Source organism: Urocampus carinirostris, chromosome 16 (assembly GCF_059441175.1).
Source record: "Urocampus carinirostris isolate Australia breed hairy pipefish chromosome 16, RoL_Ucar_1.0, whole genome shotgun sequence".
In the NCBI taxonomy this organism is placed as follows: Eukaryota; Metazoa; Chordata; class Actinopteri; order Syngnathiformes; family Syngnathidae; genus Urocampus; species Urocampus carinirostris.
Window position 1 is genome coordinate 30,329,074 of NC_142364.1, and position 19,939 is coordinate 30,349,012.

The window sequence follows — 19,939 nt, forward strand, 5'->3', positions numbered from 1 at the left end:
TTGCGTGTAAAGTCACAGGTCTTCTTCTGCATAGGCGGGCCGTGGTGGCGTTCACGCAGGAGACGCATAGAAGTCGCATTTAGTTGGAAAAACATCTGATTTCACCCAAAAATCGGAATTGAGTATTAAGCCCTTCAGTGTGTTGTTGTGTCCTAAACTACGTCCACCGCTTTACATCACACAAAGGACGCAGGGCACGGTAGGACGCCGCACAACTTTTCTGTGCGCCTTATGTCTGTGAGAATAAAGTGCATTGCAGGAAGTGTCGTTTAATGGCGACACCACATTTAAAATCCTTCTTTTAAGATCCAAAATAGAATTAGAGCTCATTAGGATGAGCCAGCCTGCCTAAAAATGATCAAAGTTGACTCGCCTGCATCTCCCCAGGAAGTTCCCGACATGGTTTTGTCTTACCGCCCACGGCTGAGCAAACCATATGGCGAGCACGCGCACGCGCATGTAACGACACGCCGCCTCTTTGCTGTTTTCCGTGATGTAATTAGCAGCTTCCCATGTCAAGAACGAGGCCGCGGGTGTTCATCTTTGACAGAAAATGTCCGCTAAATCATTATTAGCTTGACTAGAGGCTGCTGCAAGACTGACCTGAGTTATGAGCAAATATCTGCCGCTCGGTAATTGATAGCTCGAGTTTCGAGTCAGAGGAGGATGTCGAAATCCCCACGTGAGAGCCACAAAAGACACGACATACATCAAGGTAATGCAATTTTGTTCTTGTCTACCTGGATTATAGTATTACTTCTCCAGAGATTAAGACAAACTCAAAAGGCAACGCTTCATTTATGACTGTTGCGTTCCAGTATGTTTTTTGTCATACAGTGGTTAGTCTTAATCCACCAACAAGATTGCCTAGAGCAGGGGTGGGTAAAGGTTTTCAGTAGTGTGCCGCATTGGGTTAGCAAATTTGGCAGAGGGGCCGGACCAAGGGAAAACAAGGTTGATTTTATTTTTTTGCGTTTTATGATAGTCTCAGATCGATACATAAGCATTAAGAGTGTTGGGAATTAAATATTAAGTCAAGTCAAGTCATTTTTATTTGTATAGCCCTAAATCACGAAGAGTCTCAAAGGGGTTCACAGATTATTACACTATATTACACAGACTATTTTTCAGTTGACGAGAAGAGTAGGTTATTCATATGCTAGGGAGTAGAAGTGAGTTTTAAGCTTAGATTTAAACATTTCCACTGAGGTTGCAGATCAGATCTCAGGGGGAAGAGCATTCCACAGCACCGGTGCCCGGATGGAGAACGCTCTCGTACCAGCAGAACACTTCTTTGCTCTTGGGATCACCAGAAGACCGGCACTCTCAGATCGTAGGCTTCGGACCGGGACATAGGGGCAAATCAGATCTGAAAGATAAGAGGGAGCAAGTCCATGTATGATTTTGTATAGTACTATAGCTGTGGAATGCTCTTCCCCCTGAGATTCGATCTGCAACCTCAGTGGAAATGTTTAAATCCAAACTTAAAACTCACTTCTACTCCATTGCATACGAATAACCTACTCCTCTTGTCGGTTGAAAATAGTTTGTGTAATATAGTGTAACAATCTGTGAAGCCCTTTGAGACTCTTCGTGATTTAGGGCTATACAAATAAAAATGACTTGACTAAGAGAACCTTGAAATCACATCTAAGGCTAACTGGGAGCCAATGCAGGTTAGCCAAAATCGGTGTTATGTGATCGTACTTTTTTGTCCTAGTTAAATTCAGATTCAGATTCAGATCTACTTTATTGTCATTCTAGTACACGTGTATACAGAACGAAATGTCGATGCATCTGACCCCCACAGTTTCCTTGAATGTACAGATATAAATAATGTTGTATTGTATTTTGGCTACGTATAGTATTTTACCATAGTGCCGATAGTGCAAGAAGAGTAGCTAACCAGATGTGCAAAATGGGCAGTCAGGTTAACAAGTCAGGTACACAGTAACATTAACACTGTAACAATGACGCTGTAATTACAATAGTGCAGAGAGCAATGTGCAAGGAGTGGCAAGCTATAAAAAAAAACTGCCAGTAGTGCAAAAAGTCAGATTAGCAGCCGTTTAGATTTAAGTTAACTATATGTTAGATTGACCATTTAACAGTCTAATGGCCAGGGGGACTAGACTATTGCGGAGCCTGGTGGTCCTGCACCGCACACTGCAGTACCTCTTCCCAGAGGCTAGCAGAGTGAACAGTCCATGATAGGGGTGAGAGGGGTCCCCGGTAATGTTTTTAGCATGGGATAGGCAGTGCTTCTGGCCAATGTCCTGAATGGAGGGAAGTGTAGTCCCGATTATTTTCTCTGCTGTCCTCGTTACCCTCCTCACACTACCCCAGTCGGTAGCGCTGCAGCCTCCACACCACACAGAGATACAGCTGGTCAGGATACTCTCTATGGTGCCCCTGTAGAATGTAATGAGGGAGGGTGGGGGCAGGTGGGCTCTCCTCATCCTCCGCAGGAAGTACAGGCGCTACTCTGCCCTCTTAACCAGTGATGCAGTGTTCACGGACCAGGTGAGTTTGTTTGTAATGTGCACCCCTAGGAACTTGATACTGCTGACAACCTCCACAGCCTTGTTGTTGATGCAAAGTGGGGCATGGTTGGGCTGGTTTTTCCTAAAGTCGACAATGATCTCTTTAGTTTTGTCGACATTCAGGACCAGGCTGTTGTCCCTGCACCAGCCCACCAACTGCTCCACCTCCTCTCTGTAGGCCAGGTCGTTGTCATCCCTGATGAGGCCCACCACTGTTGTGTCGTCAGCATACTTCACGATGTGGTTTGTGGCGGACCTAGGGACGCAGTCGTGTGTCATCAAGGTGAACAGCAAGGGGCTTAGGACGCAGCCTTGGGGGGAGCCCGTGCTGAGGTAGATGACATCTGAACTGTTCTGACCTATCCGCACTGATTGGGGTCTGTCACAGAGGAAGTCCAGCAGCCAGTTCCGCAGGGGGGTGTTGAAACCCAGGAGTCTCATTTTGTCTACCAGATGTTGTGGGATGATGGTGTTGAATGCTGAACTGAAGTCCAGGAACAGCATCCGCACATGGGTGTTCTTCTCCTCTAGATGTGTCAGGCTCAGGTGAAGCGCAGAGGAGATGGCATCCCTGGTGGAGCGGTTTGTCCTGTAGGCAAACTGAAAGGGGTCGAATGAGGAGGGGAGACTGGAGGTGATGTGCTCTTTAACCAGTCTCTCAAAGCACTTCATTATGATAGGAGTCAGTGCAACGGGCCGGTAATCGTTGAGTGATAAGATCTGGGGTTTCTTTGGCACTGGGATGATGTTGGCAAATTTGAAGCATGATGGTACTTTGGCTTGGTCTAGCGAGGTGTTGAAAATGTCTGTTAGTACACAAGCCAGCTGATCGGCGCACTCCCTAAGTACCCGCCCCGGAATGTTGTCCGGGCCTGGAGCCTTCCTTGTGTTGACCCTTCTCAGGGTCTTCCTCACGTCAGATGAGTCCAGGTGGAGTGCTCTTTCGTCCTGATTCGGAACCGCTTTCGCTGCAGGGGTGCCGTTTTGTGCCTCGAACCTTCCAAAGAATTTGTTGAGGTCATTCAGAAAGTCCATGCTAGTGTTCTGCACTGGGGCGGTGGTTGGCTTGTAACTGGTGATGGCCTGAATGCCTTTCCACATATCCCTGGTGTTGGTTGTGCTGAGGAAACGTTCCTGGATTTTTTGACTGTGCGTTCGCTTTGCTAGTCTGATAGCCCGGTTCAGGTTAGCCCTCGCTGATAACAGCGCCTCCTTGTCACCAGATCTAAAGGCAAGGTTCCGTACTTTTAGTTGTTTTCGTATTTCAGCAGTCATCCAGGGCTTCTGATTGGCACGGGTGCATATAGTTTTGTTATTGCTGACGTCTTCTGCGCATTTACTGATGTAGGCTGACACAGAAATGGCGTACTCATCTATATTTATTTTGTTGTTGTGGCAGCCGATTTAAACATGTCCCAATCAGTGCAATCAAAGCAGTCCTGTAGTGCCTCCATTGCCCCCTCAGACCACACCCTCACTTGCTTCACTGTAGGTTTTTCTCTGGTCAGCAGGGGCTTGTATGCTGGAATTAGCATAATAGAAAGGTGATCTGATGAGCCAAGGTGGGGGCGGGGGGCTGCTTTATATGCACCTTTGATGTTTGTGTAGGCCAGGTCTAATGTGTTCCTACCTCTTGTAGCAAAGTTTACATGCTGATGGAAATGCGGGAGAACTGTTTTCATATTGGCCTGGTTAAAGTCCCCCGCCGCAATAAAAATGCACTCGGAGTAAGCATGCTGCAGTTCACTCACAGTTCGGTAGAGAACGTCCATTGCCTCCTTCGTATTAGCGCTGGGGGGCACGTACACGGCAGTAATGATGGTCGCGCTAAACTCCCTCGGTAGGTAGAAGGGTCTGCAGATCACCGTCAAAAGTTCAATGTCTCGTGAGCAGTGTTTCGAGATTATCTTCGCATTTTTACACCAGTTGTTGTTGGTATAAATGCATAGACCGCCCCCCTTGCTTTTGCCGGTGAGCTCGCCGCTTCTATCAGCGCGGAAAGCAGTTAGCCCCACAATGCTAACAGCGTCATTCGGGATAGATGAGTTTAGCCATGTCTCCGTCAGAATTAAAGCACAACAGTTCGTCAATTCGCGGTTCGATGTAAATTCCACTTGTAAATGGTCCAGTTTGTTGTCCAGGGAGCGGACGTTGGATAGGAAAATGGATGGTAGAGGCGTTTTGAAGGGTTTAGCCTTCATCCGAGCCGTTAGCCCGGCCCGACAACCTCGTTTCCTTCCCCGGTCACAGCGCTTCCGCTTGCCACTTGCTGCGGCATTTTGTACCAGCTGAAGAGACTTGATTCTAGACTTCGGGAGACCAGAGAGTAGTGCATTACAGTAATCGATACGGGAGGTAACAAACGCATGAATTATAATTTCCGCATCCGACTGAGACAGTATTGAACGGATTTTAGCAATGTTACGAAGATGGAAGAAAGCGATTCTAGTAATTGTCTTTACATGCGTTTCAAAGGATAGATCAGGGTCAAATATGACACCTAAATTTTTAACTGAGTCACTCTTTTTCAACATGGCGGCGCGACTATACGCAGCGGCTTCACGTGTCTCTCCAGAAAATCTTTTTACTTTAAGTGTTCTCTTATCTCTCATCTTTTCTTTGATAAATACCTGTTCGGCAACTATCACCTTAAGTCGCCAGGAACTTATTAACCTGGGTCTAAGATTAGATTTCGACTCATTTCACGATTACAACACCAACAACAACATCCCAAAGGACATACGAAGACCACCGGGATCTCCCTGGGTTACCTGCCCGCCCAACAAGCGACGGAGACGGCGGAGGGAACGTAAACAAAAACGAGGCTCTCGGGGAGGCTTAGCGGAGAAGCTAAAAAGGCGACCACACCGAGAAGCGCTTCCGAGTATCTTCCCGACCAACGCCAGATCCATCGTACACAAAATCAGTGAGCTTGAGCTGCGGATAGCTACCAACAGCTTCGTACGGAATTGCAATATTTTTGTGATCACGGAGTCATGGCTTGACCCGCGGATCCCCGACGCTGCAGTTCAGCTAGCAGGACGCACGCTACACCGATACGACCGCAACGAAGACTCCGGCAAAAAATGAGGTGGGGGACTATGCATTTACGTACATAATACGTGGTGCAATAACAGCAGAATTATTGATGCACACTGCTCGCCCGATCTAGAGTTTCTGGCGGTATCGTGTAGACCAGACCTGGGCAAATTACGGCCCGCGGGCCACATCCGGCCCTTTGTACGTCCCTGTCCGGCCCGCGTAAGACCAATCATAAACACCATAAATAAAAAAAAAAAATTAAACTTTTATTTTGAAATTTTATTTTGACTACATATACACGTCATAGACGTAGCGCCTTCACGCGCGTATTCACTTGAGTGAGTGAAGGTGATACTGTTCGCCAGGGTACCCTCAAGATGTCGGCACACCCCAAGAAAAGAAAAGTTGATAACGAATGCCGTATTTTCAACAAGACATGGGCTGCCAAATATTTCTTTACAGAAATTAAAGGTAAAGCAGTGTGCTTAGTCTGTGGTACACAGGTTGCTGTGTTTAAAGAATATAATTTGAATCGCCACTACACGACCAAGCATGAAGATGAATACAGAAACCTGTCTGGTGAAGAGCGTGCAAGGGAGTCTGATGCATTGCTAGCAAAACTACAAACCCAACAAGGATTTTTCACTAAACTTCACACTTCCAGAGATGCAGCCGTCAGGACAAGTTATGTAATTTCTCATAAAATCGCCAGAAAAAGTAGGGCATTTTCCGACGAAGAGTTTATTAAGGAGTGTTTATTGGACTCTGCTGAGCTGATGTGCCCAGAAAAAAAGGGCGCGTTTGAGAACGTTTCACTCTCCCGACGCACTGTAACGAGGCGGATTGAGGAAATCACGGGAAATTTAGAGCTTCAGCTGAGGAAAAGAGCGGCGGACTTTGACTTTTTTTCTCTGGCTTTGAATGAGAGCTGCGATGTACGTGACACCGCCCAGCTGCTCATCTTCTTACGTGGGATAACCGCAGACTTTCAAATCACGGAGGAGTTGGCATCCTTGCAGTCAATAAAAGGGACAACCACAGGTAATGACTTGTTCAGAGAGGTAAATGCATGTATGGATGTATGGACATGTTAGAACTGAAATGGAACAAGCTTGCAGGTGTGACAACAGATGGTTGTCCAAATCTGGCCGGGAAAAATGTTGGACTTTTAAAGAGAATGCAGGATAAAGTGACAGAAATGAACCCTGATCAGAAATTGACATTTTTGCATTGTATCATACATCAGGAAGTGTTGTGTAAGACAGTGTTAAAAATGAAACATGTTGTTGATTCTGTCACTAAAATAGTTAACTTCATCAGAGCGAGAGCTTTAAATCACAGACAGTTTGTTGCTTTGTTGGAGGAAAATGAGGCTGAATATGGTGACATAAGCTATCACTGCACTGTTAGGTGGCTCAGCCTTGGCAAAATTCTGAAAAGTGTCTGGGACCTGAGAAACCAGATTCAGGAGTTCTGTGTTCAGAAAGGTCATGACGTCTCAGAACTTTCAGATGAAGACTGGTTGGCAGACCTCGGATTCACTGTGGATGTGACCGCACTAATGAACGAACTTAATGTCAAACTGCAGAGCAAGGGCCTTTTTGTGCATGAGATGTACAGTGCAGTGAAGGCTTTTATGAGAAAACTGTAGCTTCTCTCAAGCCAAGTGAAGGACAACATTCTGACCCACTTGCCAACACTTAAGGAAGCCAAAAGATCAGGCGATCACCTCCAAAAGTACTCAACCATGTTAGAAACATTGCATGCAGAGTTTTCAAGGCGATTTCAAAACTCTTGAGAGTGAAATGCACATGGTCTCTTCTCCCTTCAACTGCAGTGTGGATGATGCCCCAAGTGAAGTTCAGATGGAACTCATAGATCTGCAGTCTGACACACTTTTGGCAGATCACTTCAAGTCAGTCTCACTGCTGGATTTTTACTCCCTCAAAGAGGAGAACTTTCCACACCTGAGGAAGCATGCTCAGAGGATCCTAGTCCTCTTTGGATCTACCTATCATTGTGAACAGACATTCTCAGTTATGAAGTTTAATAAATCCAAACATAGATCCTCTATGACTGTTGACCACCTCTCAGCTGTCCTTCGCATAGCCACTTCAGACATTCCGCCAGATTCCAATGCCCTTGTTCAAGCCCAGAACAGACTGGATTATTCTCACTGAAGAGGTAACATGAGGTGGAGAACGTTACAAGTTATTGTTTGTGGAAATTAACAAGTTAAAAATAAATTGCACTGGTTCAATGATTGTTTTTCTTATTTAACCAATACACCACAATTTCACATAGCCTAATATAAATATTTACAGAGTGCTATATTCTTCTGATTATCAGCATCAGCTATTCAAAATATTTAATTTGAGCATTTTACAATGAAAGAAAGTTGGTGGCCCTCTGACACAATTCAGGTTTCTCATGCGGCCCCTGATAAAAATTAATTGCCCACCCCTGGTGTAGACCATTCTATATACCGCGAGAGCTAACTGTGCTCATTGTGATAGCTGTTTACATTCCTCCGGATGCTAACGCTAGCACAGCGCTAAACCTCCTGCTCGCTGCCATAAACAAACAACAGCTTGCACACCCCGACGGAGCTTTCATTATCGCTGGCGACTTTAATAAGGCATGTTTAAGGACTGTTCTTCCAAAATTCTTTCAACATGTGAACTGTGCAACAAGGGGTGAAAAAACTTTGGACCGCGTTTACAGCAACATCAAAAACGCATACAAAGCTTCCCCCCTCCCCCACCTAGTAAATTCCGATCACCTATGCCTATCCCTTACCCCCTCATACACCCCCATCCGAAGGAAAACAAAACCTGTAACGAGGACAATACAAACGTGGCCTGAGGGAGCCCTCTCCAAGCTGCAGGACTGTTTTGATAAAACTTGCTGGGAGGTATTTGAACACCATGACCTCCAGAAATTCACTGACACTGTTTTATCCTACATCCATTACTGCACGGATGAAGTCACGGTATATAAAAAAATCAAAAACTACCCAAATCAAAAACCATGGATGTCCAGCGAGGTGCGCACCCTCCTCAAACACCGCAACACCGCCTTCAGGTCTGGAGACAAGGCTCTTTACGGGGTGGCCAGGGCTGACCTGAAGAGAGGCATCAAGAAAGCAAAAGCAGCCTACACAAGGAGGATCGAGCACCTCTTCGCTGGAAATGACCTGAGGAGGATGTGGCAGGGCCTTCAACACATCACCAACTTCAGAGGCCACAACCTGGCAACTGTTGAGGCTGAGGCTTCACTAGCTGAGGACCTTAATCAGTTCTTCGCTCGCTTTGAAGCTGGAAGGCCACAAACAGCCACATCACACCCACCAACAACCAGCAGCAACTCCCTCACATTTCAGGAGCACGAAGTTAGGCGTGCGCTGAATACCATAAACCCCAGGAAGGCAACTGGCCCGGATGGAGTACCAGGGAGGGTACTCAGGGACTGTTCCGATCCGCTGGCTGGGGTCTTCACCACCATCTTCAACCGGTCCCTGTCACAGGCGACCGTCCCACCTTGCCTCAAAACCTCCACCATCATTCCCATCCCCAAAAAGTCAGCAGTGGAAAGCCTCAACGACTACAGGCCTGTAGCTCTTACGCCTGTGGTCATGAAGTGCTTCGAGAGGTTAGTGTCCCGGCACATCAAAAACTCCCTGCCACTCACACTGGACCCCCACCAGTTTGCCTACAGGGCAAACCGCTCCACTGACGACGCCATAAACACAGCACTTCACACCGTGCTGAAACACCTGGACCACCGGGGGAGCTACGTCAGAATGCTCTTTCTGGACTTCAGCTCAGCCTTCAACACCATTATCCCGGAGATCCTGGTGGAGAAACTTGCACACCTAGGACTCTCTCCCTCCATCTGCCACTGGATAATGGACTTACTCTCCAACCGCCCACAGTCGGTGAAACTCGGTACCCACGTCTCTCCCACCCTAACACTGAACACTGCTCCCCCCAAGGTTGTGCACTGAGCCCCCTGCTTTTCACCCTCTACAGCTCCGACTGCTCACCGACCCACCCCACAAACACTATAATTAAGTTCGCTGACGATACCACCTTGATCGGCCTCATCTCTGAAGGGGACGAGGCGGCATACAGGGATGAGGTGGAGTCACTTTCAACGTGGTGTTCGGAAAACCACCTCATATTGAACACCACAAAAACAAAAGAACTGATTCTGGATTTCAGAAGGAATGGCAGGAATCCAGCACCACTCACCATAAAAGGAGACTGTGTAGAGAGAGTCCACTCTTTCAAATTTATGGGTGTGCACATCTCCGACGACCTCTCCTGGTCTGCAAACACCAGAGCGGTGGTAGGGAAGGCCCAGCAGCGACTGCACTTCCTGAGATTGCTCAGGAAAAATAACCTAAAACAGCAGCTGCAGGTGTTCTTCTACAAAGCCACAGTGGAGAGCATCCTAACATACTGCATCACGGTGTGGTATGCTGGGTGCACAGCAGCAGACAGGAAAAAGCTCCAGAGGATCATCAAAACAGCCCAGAGAATCGTCGGCTGCTCTCTGCCCAGTCTGGAGGACATTGCCTGCTCTCGCTACCTCAGCAGAGCAGAAAACATCATCAAGGACTTTTCTCACCCGGGCAACCACCTCTTCGACCTGCTGCCTTCCGGCAAGCGCTACAGGTCACACAAAGCAAAAACAAACAGACTCAGAGACAGTTTCTTCCCCACAGCCATTACCACCCTAAACAGACACCGCACAAAAAAACTGAAAACTGTTGCAAAAAACTACCTCACACGAATGTAAAATGGTACTCACGTACATGCTGTCTGCACTATGTTTGTTCACTGCTCAAAACAGACACCGCACAAAAAAAAATGAAAACTCGTGCCAACACTACCTCATACGAACATAATGGTACTCATGTCTATGTTCTTGCACATGTCGACTGCACTACGTTTACTGCTCACCTTGCACAATGTCTGACCATTTCCTTTTTCTGCACTATGATGTCTATGTTTGCACCAATGCATATGATGACTATTTTTTGCACTATGATGACTTTGCACCAAATGCAATATTGCACAACCCTTACGATACCAACGGTATCACGACAACACTGTATGTAACATCCCACATGCCGACATTTCTTGTGTAAATACCATGTAAATTATAACTATAGCCTTATCCCCCTTGTTTTATAACCTTATCTTCTCTGTTCCTTTATCTTCTTGGCTCATACCTCACTGTGAATGTGTAAAACCGGAGTGTCATGCCCAATTCCGTTGTCACAATATGTTAACCCATTTTGTAACAATGACAATAAAGGTATATTCTATTCTATTCTATTCTGTGTGATGTGACATTTGTCAATGTTCACAGCAGTTTTTGAGAATAAGTCACGGCATTTAGATGGACCAATGACTAACATTTCGGTCTTTTCAGAGTTAAGACGCAAGAAATTGAGTGACATCCACTCTTTTATCTCAATGAGGCAGGCCTCCAAATTTCCACAGTTTAGTGTGGGAGATTCCTCCAACGGAAGATATAGTTGAGTGTCGTCTGTGTACCAGTGGAAGCTGATATTGTACTTGCGAATAATATCACCTAATGGAAGCATGTTAATGCTGAAAAGAAGGGGGCCAAGCACTGAACCCTGCGGAACACCACAGGTAACATTAAAGGGCTCAGATGTCATTTCGCCATATTTAACACAGTGGGTCCTATCTAAGAGGTAGGATCTGAACCACGAGAGGACGGTTCCTGAGAGACCAATCAATTTTTCCAACCGTTCTAGTAGGAAATTGTGGTGCACTGTGTCAAAAGCTGCACTAAGATCCAGCAGCAGCAAAAGTGATGAAGCGCCAGAATCCATTGCCAGTAGGAGATCATTTGTTACCTTGATCAGAGCTGTCTCAGTTGAGTGGTTAGCCCTGAATCCTGATTGCATAGATTCAAAAAGGTTATTCTCGGATATGAAATCATTCAGCTGCTGTGCCACTACTTTTTCAAGTACTTTAGAAAGGAAAGGTAGGTTTGACACAGGTCTATAATTACTTAAGATTTCTGGATCAAGGTTGGGTCGTTTCAGTGTGGGTTTAATAACGGCGGACTTAAAAGCTGCTGGAACTACACCTGAGGAGAGTGATATGTTTATAATATTTAGAACTGAAGGTCCAAGGACTCCAAAAAGACTTTTAATAAGTGAACCTGGGAGCGGGTCGAACTGGCAAGTTGTCGGTTTGGCCGCATTCACCACCTGCTTGAGATCATCAAGTGACAGTTCACTAAAACTGGACAATTTTCCTGGACAGCCACCCAGTCGTGCATCTGTAGATTTCAGCCCTTTAATATGTGTGGTATTAATAATGTCTTTAACAATTTCACCCTGTATGCATTGAATCTTCTTAGTAAAGAAGACCATTAAGTCATGAGCAGAGTGCGTCGAATTATCTGCGATAGTCTGTTGCCTTGTAAGCGATGCTACAGTGTCAAAAAGGACTTTGGGATTGTTCTTTTGAGACGCAATCACCTTCGACAGGTAGGCCGATTTTAACAAGCTGTCACACCAGGTTTGATGGAAAACCTCAAGCTTGGTAGCGCGCCATTTTCTTTCCAATTTCCTGCATTCTTGTTTAAGGGTTCTAGTTTCATCAGTAAACCAAGGCGTGCGTCTTTTAGGACGTGATTTAAGCTTTATGGGCGCTATTGAATCCAGGACACTAGTCAGGGTAGTATTGAACTCATTCATGAGTGAGTCAATCGAGCCATTGTATGAAGGAAAGAACGCAACTGCTCCAGGAAGGAGTTCAAAGAGCTCAGAAACTGTGCCAGTGCTTATATTGCGTCCGCTAAATCCTTCAGCTTTTTTAACACTACATTTAGCTAACACCTCAAATGTAACTAAATAATGATCCAAGATAACGGTAGTACACGGTAACACCATAATGTTTGCGGTTAAAACTCCTCGAGTCAGAACCAAGTCTAGCGTGTTTCCATCTTTATGGGTTGGCAAATCAACCAGTTGATTAAAACCAAATGCATCAATTAGAGACCGAAACGCAATAGTAAGTGAACTAAGTGGGGAGTTCATATGAATGTTAAAGTCCCCCATAATTATAATTTTGTCTGCATAGGTTACTAGTTCAGACAAAAGTTCAGCAAATTCGTCTAAGAAAGTTGTGTATGGCCCAGGTGCGCGATAGATAGTTATTACATAAATTGACAATAGAGAGGACCGCATCACAAGAGCCTCAAACGCCTTGTAATTATTAGAGGTACGAGGATTAAATTTGAGCGTTTTTTCAGAAATGAGCGCCACACCGCCACCCTTTTTCAACATGCGTGCTACATGGCTACTCGCATAGTCTGGGGGTGAAGCAAGCTATCTATCTACAGTTAAGTTTATAATCACGAATAATGTTATCAACAAGTAAAGCTTTAGGAGCAAGCGATCTAATATTTAAAAGACCAAATTTTAGCTTTGCTGAATCATTTGACTTAGCTGAAGTCTTTGTAGTCTTGTCACAAGATATCGCCGTTAGGGCCGTCGTTCGTGAGCGTTGAGTTTAAAGCGTTGGTTGTCCGGCGAGGAATGAATGGTGGAATTAGTCGCATCCTCGCGTCCTTCTTGCTCACTCGACTTCGCGCGCTTCACACATTTTCTGTCTTTACGGCGCCGTTGTCGTCGTTTAGGAGGAATAGTTGTCCACAAGGATGCCGGATCTCTTTGAAGTTCGTTTGGTATATCATAGGCGGTGTAAAAAGTGCCTGAAAAGTCGAAATTTAGACGCCCACCTAACCGAATAAGTTCGTCCCTACTGTAAGTATTTTTGGCTACGCATGTGTCCAAAAAAGAAAGCAAAAAAGACGAGAGAACGGTAATAAATAGAAGATCAGCTGGAGAGCAACTAGCCGCAAAATGTATTGTTTACCAAATCTTTCGAATTAGTTATCTGACTCCATTAACTAAACACAACCTACATTCACCCAACAATGCGCGCTCGTTTCTTGACGGAAAAAATGAACAAGAGAAAGCTGACATTTTCACACGGGGGAAGATTTAATTTCTTTAACAATTTAACTAAGTGAACTGCATCAAAATCGGCCGAATTAGACGAAATAGTGTCGTCTGAGTCGCTGTCAAGCCTCCTCTAAAGTTCTCCAGCCTTTTTTCTATCGGCCCACGTCTTTCCGCAAGATGGTGTCCCGGCTCCTCCCATTGGCGTGCCAGGGAAGCCCCACGTGGGCTCCGCCACCTCGCCTCGATGTCTGGAAAACTCAAAACAGCAGAACGTTTCTCAAAACATTGCCTGCCGTCCTCCGTCATCAGGGCCTTTCTGCGTCGTCGGATGTGCTAACTATCTCATCAGCCTTACATCCCGTTCCTGCCATTCCTGTAAACAATATTCTCCAGTAGGTTGCCCTGACCTCGCACCACAGCCTCGCCAGTGATATCTTTTGCGTTAACTTTAATTTGTATTTGACCGTACAAAATCTTTTATAGTCAAATGTATAAAATCCTTCAAGAGAAAAAGGATCTTGTGGACCTATCCAATTCTTCGCATTTGCATTTATGAATACATTTAAATTCGGGTATCTACATGTAAATATTACATTTCATTTGTTATTTGTCGAAAAATAAACTATTTAATGAAAATAGTTTGGGAAACATTTTTTTATAATTGTAACTCGAATCCTAGACAAATAAATATTTTAAAATTGAATAGAAATTTGAATTGTACTTATTGTCTTTGATAATATCAAGACCAGAACAGAAGGAGGACCCAGATGCGTAACGTTACTCACAAGTTTATTGAGATATAGAGGAAAATCAGCGCCAATGATCCGGTGCTCGCTGGACGAGGGAAACAAGCCGCTCACTGGATAGGAGCGTGTTCTGAATCTGGAAGTGGGTCTTCCGGAGCGGGAGATCGTAGCGTGGTGGACGGGAAACACAGGTCGTTAGCCGGGAAGAGAGTTCAGAACGTGGTTGGGGTCAAAAAACGGGTCGTTAGCCGGGACGGGAGATCAGAATGTGGTCGGGTTCAAAAAACGGGTCGTAGCCGGAGACAAACGGAATAAACTAGTGGAAACGAGTGACAAAATGCTTGCCTTGTGTAAACAAGGGTTAGCTGACGGACTGACCCGGAGTGACTAGAGTACTGGGTATAAATAGGAGCGGGATCAATAAGGCAACTAGCAGCAGTTGGCGCCAAACTAGTGGCCACAGGTGAGTGTAATGAGTAATCATGTCAGATAACCTCTTACCGAAAATTGTTGACAGTGGGATTAGATGTAGCACTCCTGGATAAACTCATGATAGAGACTCAAACGTAAAATAAAAGGAACGGCAGGATAAATAAGAAAATATTTTTATGGTAGTGCTTGGAGACTGGTCTAATGTGTAAGTACATCAGAACAATAGTGCAGAAAAGTAGATAGTGGACATTTAACAGCAACATATTTCCAAAATAGGTCAAGAAAAAAGATATTAAAGTTTTTTCTATACATAAGCAATCTACATATTTTTTTCACAGGTATTGGGGCACGTTCTCGGCTCTCCATTTCATTTTATTGTAGTCTTTTCTGCTATTTTCATTGAGTCTGGATTTTAGGTTAAGATTTGTTTTTGTCCAATCAGACATCAGTTTTTAATCTGCCCAGGGCCTTTAGGAACAGTAGTGGTGGCTTATTTGTCCCAAACTTAATAGGCACTGAGCCTGTTTTTTTAGCAAATCAGATTCCAAACATGCTTAGAAGGACTTGCTCGCACACAGTAGCAAACATTTTTCAGATTAGGCTCAGCATAATTGGCTTCTACATACCTGTTTCTTTTTAGCTTTAAAAAATTGTATTTTTGATAGCAGTGGTGATATGCTGCAAAACAAAACAAAACATGTTCTTTTGGTGGCCTATTTTTCCAATTAATTTTACTATTGTAACATTATACTAACACAAACTAATTTAAAATATAGATGAAATAATGAAATAAGATAGTTAAGAAAAAATATCTGTATATAAAATACATACTAAAATAAAAAGAATGAAATAGCTTTCTCTCAAGAACAATATATCTATCCATCCATCCGTTATCTGCGCCGCTTATCCTCAGTAGGGTCGTGGGTGTGCTGGAGCCCATCCCAGCTATCTTCGGGCAGTGGCAGGGGACACCCTGGACCGGTTGCCAGCCAATCGCAGGGCACACGGGGACAGACAACTCGCTCGCTCATTCACGCCTAGGGACAATTTGGACCGACCAATTCACCTGAAATGCATGTTTTTGGAATGTGGGAGGAAACTGGAGTGCCCGGAGGAAACCCACGCAAGCACGGGGAGAACATACAAACAGGGAGTCCGGTAGCTGGATTGGAACCCATGACCTCAGAACTGTGCCGCACACGCGCTAACCAATGCGCCGCTGTGCTTCCCAGAACAATATATATATATTTTTTTTTAATATAATTTTAAGTTGTATTATTATGACCAATTTTAAACTTGACCCTAAGCATTGTCGAAGAGAAAATTGGGGGGGGAAATACAGTAAAACAAGATTCAAGTGTAATTAGATTCAATTTGATTTGATAAATTAGACTACAATTACAAATTTAGTGTATAGTTGGATAAAGACAACATTAAAAATATGGCAAATTTAGTAATTTGAAAAAAGGAGAAAAATGATGTCCCAACAGAAAAATAAAGGTTTGTGTGGAAATATTAGTTTTCTGTAGTTTCCTTTTTAAACATGAGTTTTTGCAGTGTAACATGTCAGGAAGGAGAAGATGTAAATCAATGGTTCCCAAACTTTTGCCGGCTGGCGCCCCCTTGGCACCCCAGTGTTTTACTAGCGCCCAGTATTAATTCAAACCGGCCATTTCTGCTAACTTATTAACACTACTGCTACAACTTTTTATTACTATTACTATAATATTTCACTTATTAACTTGCATAAATTAAAACTGTTACCACTAATCGATACTGCAGTTTTGGGGTTGGACACTATTGGACATTTTTAGCTAGAGTCACAGCATTGGTTATTTATTTGTGCCTCTGCAAACTTTTAACGTACGGCGTGAAGGTCGCAAATGCCGCTTTGATGGAGGTTTATTTACCTCTCAGCCCACTTGCAGATGCAACTTCTTCGTCTTTTACTTGTAATCCTTTTTAAATGCCGTGCTAATTTTTAAGGTGCTGGTACAAATTACTTGTTTCCTTTGGATCTAGCGACTATGCAAAAGTAAAATTCTGCAACGGGTGTTTTCTTCTGTTCCACGTCCGCTTCGTCAAAACCAAAATAGTTCCAAACAAGTGGTGTACCAACCTTTTTCGGTGCAAACTTTGTTTCTTTTTCGTTTGTTGACTCTGGGACTATGTTTACGGAGTCCGCCATGACACTCAATGAGGTCACACGGTGGGTGTGGCATAGTGTGGTGCTTGCAAACTTTGAATTGCTTTTATTGGCTTGTGCTGTTATTAAACCTTGCCTCTGATTGGTCTGCGCTTTTAAAACTCGAACAGTAACAATTGTGGTTGGCCAAAACTCCCTCACTCACTACAAAACCTTGAAAAAAAACGCAGTGCTTTGCGGTTTCACAACTGCACTACGTTCAAACTTCTGACTTCGACTTCGGACTGCTGCCCGCCTAGTGCCACCCTACTGCCTTCTTCTTCCTCACCGCCTCCCCAGATGTTACCACTGCCCCCAGGGAGGTGGTACCGCCCATCTAATTTAAAATTAAATGCCTGATAGTGTTGGTCACAGCAATGATACTGGTAATGTATATGGCAAAAACAACTTGAAACTTTAATTCTTACGTTCTATAATAAATTCAGAACCAACCAATACAACCTAAACAAAACGCAATACATATATATATACATATATATATATATATATATATATATATATATATATATATATATATATACACACGCTTAATACTTTAAATGGTCTATTTTCTCTTGTTTTTCTTCTTCTACTGGCTTCATTAACTGACTTTAAAAAGTCTTTGTCAACTGAAACTGGAAAATTGCATGCAGAGACATCACTGACTGCCCAGTACAATGATTAATGCGGCCAAATGTTTGCCATCCTTATTAAACAAGGAACAATTGCTTTCTGACTATCAAGGGCAGCAGTGGCCACAAGTTCAGGGAATAGAGTTCAAGACAACCGGATGATTAATGCTCCTGGCCAAAATTACCATTATCAATAATTTGTGCAACATATACATACGTCTGTATCAACTTTTCAAAAATATTCAAAAGTGGGTGAAGGGTAATAAAGTTTACTTTCTAGCAGTGCTTTAAGAAAATAAGATCAAAGTAATTCATCATGGATATACAGTATATGTAATAACATTCTCATTAAACGCTGGATTTTCCTTTTTTACTGAAACAACAACACAATTGAACATTGGGGGATTTAAAATTACAATACTATGGTGATGTACTTACAACATATTTTAAATGTATGTGAATTATTAGTTTTAAGGGAGTGATCGTCTCTTCGAACTCACATAACTCTAACGCCGTATTTCATAAAAAGTGACATTCAGCATATTTAAATCACATTAAGCATTGAGAAACACAACACCGAAGTATTAAGGTATTGTATTTACAGAGTGCAAAGGCCTGGCCAGGGAACTTGGATGTGTCTATTTGATATTAATCATTTACTGCATACAGGACTCACTACAGCAGATTGGTGGCAGATTAATGATAGAACAGCCATAAAACCTATTCAAAATAATTATCTTGGCTCCAATGACCACAGACCAATATGATGTAGTCTAAAAAGCTCGGCTATTGTTAGGGTATGTTGAGCCCCCTTCCACCAGAGGGTGCCCAATTAGTTTGTAATTTAGACTGGTTCGATCACCACACATTTGTCCTTTATTAGCCTCACCCTTCATAAGGACATTTTGGGACAGAATTCAGTGTTGGGTCATTTCCAACTTCGTTTTTCCATCATAACATTTATAGTTATCCTGCTTTCTGAGGTTTGTTGTATTATTTTATGAACCAGACAGTTTTGAATGTTACTTTGTTATTTTATTGAGCATATTTTTGGTTAAATACAATAATTCTTTGATTACTGTGAGTTACCTGCTTCATTTGTTAAGGTTCTATCGCAAATCACAGCAGCTATGTTTTAAAATTAATAAATCAGTTTGGTTTCAGGTTTAAAACAAAGCTTGACAAGTTTCTGTTCGATATCAATATCCTGCATAATACCATGGCAGCAGTAGACAATTTGTGACCTCTCAGTCATTGACTGGTACAGGGTTTCAGCAACAAGCAGCTCTGGAGCTGCATGCTGCTCGTTGGCGCTTCTTAGTGACTGTGTTCCAGCAGCTTTTAGTTCTTGGCAGATCTGCTTTTTGGTGGTTCTCGGTTCAATCTTCACCCCTCTGACCAATTTTCTCTCAGCAGAAGGTGATAGCATGTGTTTTCTTCCTGATCGTGGCAGTGATATAACAGTGCCATGCATTTTATACTTCCAAACAAATATACAGTATATACATACATGTGTTGCCTTCCACATTAGGCTCATATAAAGCATTTATTTTTTTGCGGGACAAAACATATATGTTGCTGTTTTTTTGTACAATATGGCTATTTTAACAGTTTGGCTTGCCGACGCCTGGTTTGGTGGGTACTGAAAACACCATTTTAGTCACATGCCAACAATGGCATGATTAAAAGTCTTCTAAAAACACGGACTGTTTGGTTAATCAGAACAGCATGCAAGCTCCTTCTCTTGTATTATCTAACATCTGATACGTGCAAACCAAAACATGTTTGATATTTCTTAATGGTTAAGTTAAGTAGAAACCTTACTCCACATAAAAAAAAACAGCATTCAGCAGAAATGAGGAGCTGCTTCACTTATGGAGTCAGTTTATATTACTGGACCACTAGTCCTTGTAAGGTGGAATGAAACCGAAAAACAAGTGGTAAAAAGCACAAGTAAGATCACGAACTACTGAGACTCCATGACAAAAGCGCACCATTGCACCTTTTTTGCCCAACATTTTTGAGGTTTTTGGGTCCCCGTAGCAGCAAAATGTTGGAGATTATGTTAGCTACACACCTGTCAACTTATATCTATCTAATTTATACGCTTTACGAGGATTTTCTACGCTTTTTGACCATTTCGAATTGTTCACGCCGTATAACAATTTTGCATATGGGAAAAAAAAATTTAAATACATTTTTTAAAACCAGTTTTTTTGTTGGACCAAAGTCGTTTTGCCAAATTGTCTCCAACCTGGATAGTCTCGGTCACTTGCAACAGATGACAACATTATTGTAGCAATTGTCATGGTACAATAGCAAATGTTATCCTAGATCAA

The 19,939-nt window shown here is 43.4% G+C and overlaps 2 long non-coding RNA genes and 1 pseudogene across 2 annotated transcripts in view; all 3 read left to right on the forward strand.

The window, feature by feature from the left end:
- The first annotated feature begins 486 nt into the window (after nt 1-486).
- The window catches only part of LOC148351032 (uncharacterized), a 30,982-nt gene continuing 11,529 nt past the window's right edge, over nt 487-19,939 (forward strand). The window contains exon 1 of the long non-coding RNA XR_015853017.1: nt 487-715. This is a non-coding gene — a long non-coding RNA (uncharacterized LOC148351032). The remainder of the gene's footprint in view (nt 716-19,939) is intronic.
- LOC148351033 (uncharacterized) lies at nt 5,764-7,845 on the forward strand. Its single transcript, XR_015847113.1, has 2 exons — nt 5,764-6,626; nt 7,423-7,845. It is a non-coding gene; the product is annotated as an uncharacterized LOC148351033 (long non-coding RNA).
- Nucleotides 6,620-7,845, forward strand: LOC148351034 (general transcription factor II-I repeat domain-containing protein 2A-like; annotated as a pseudogene).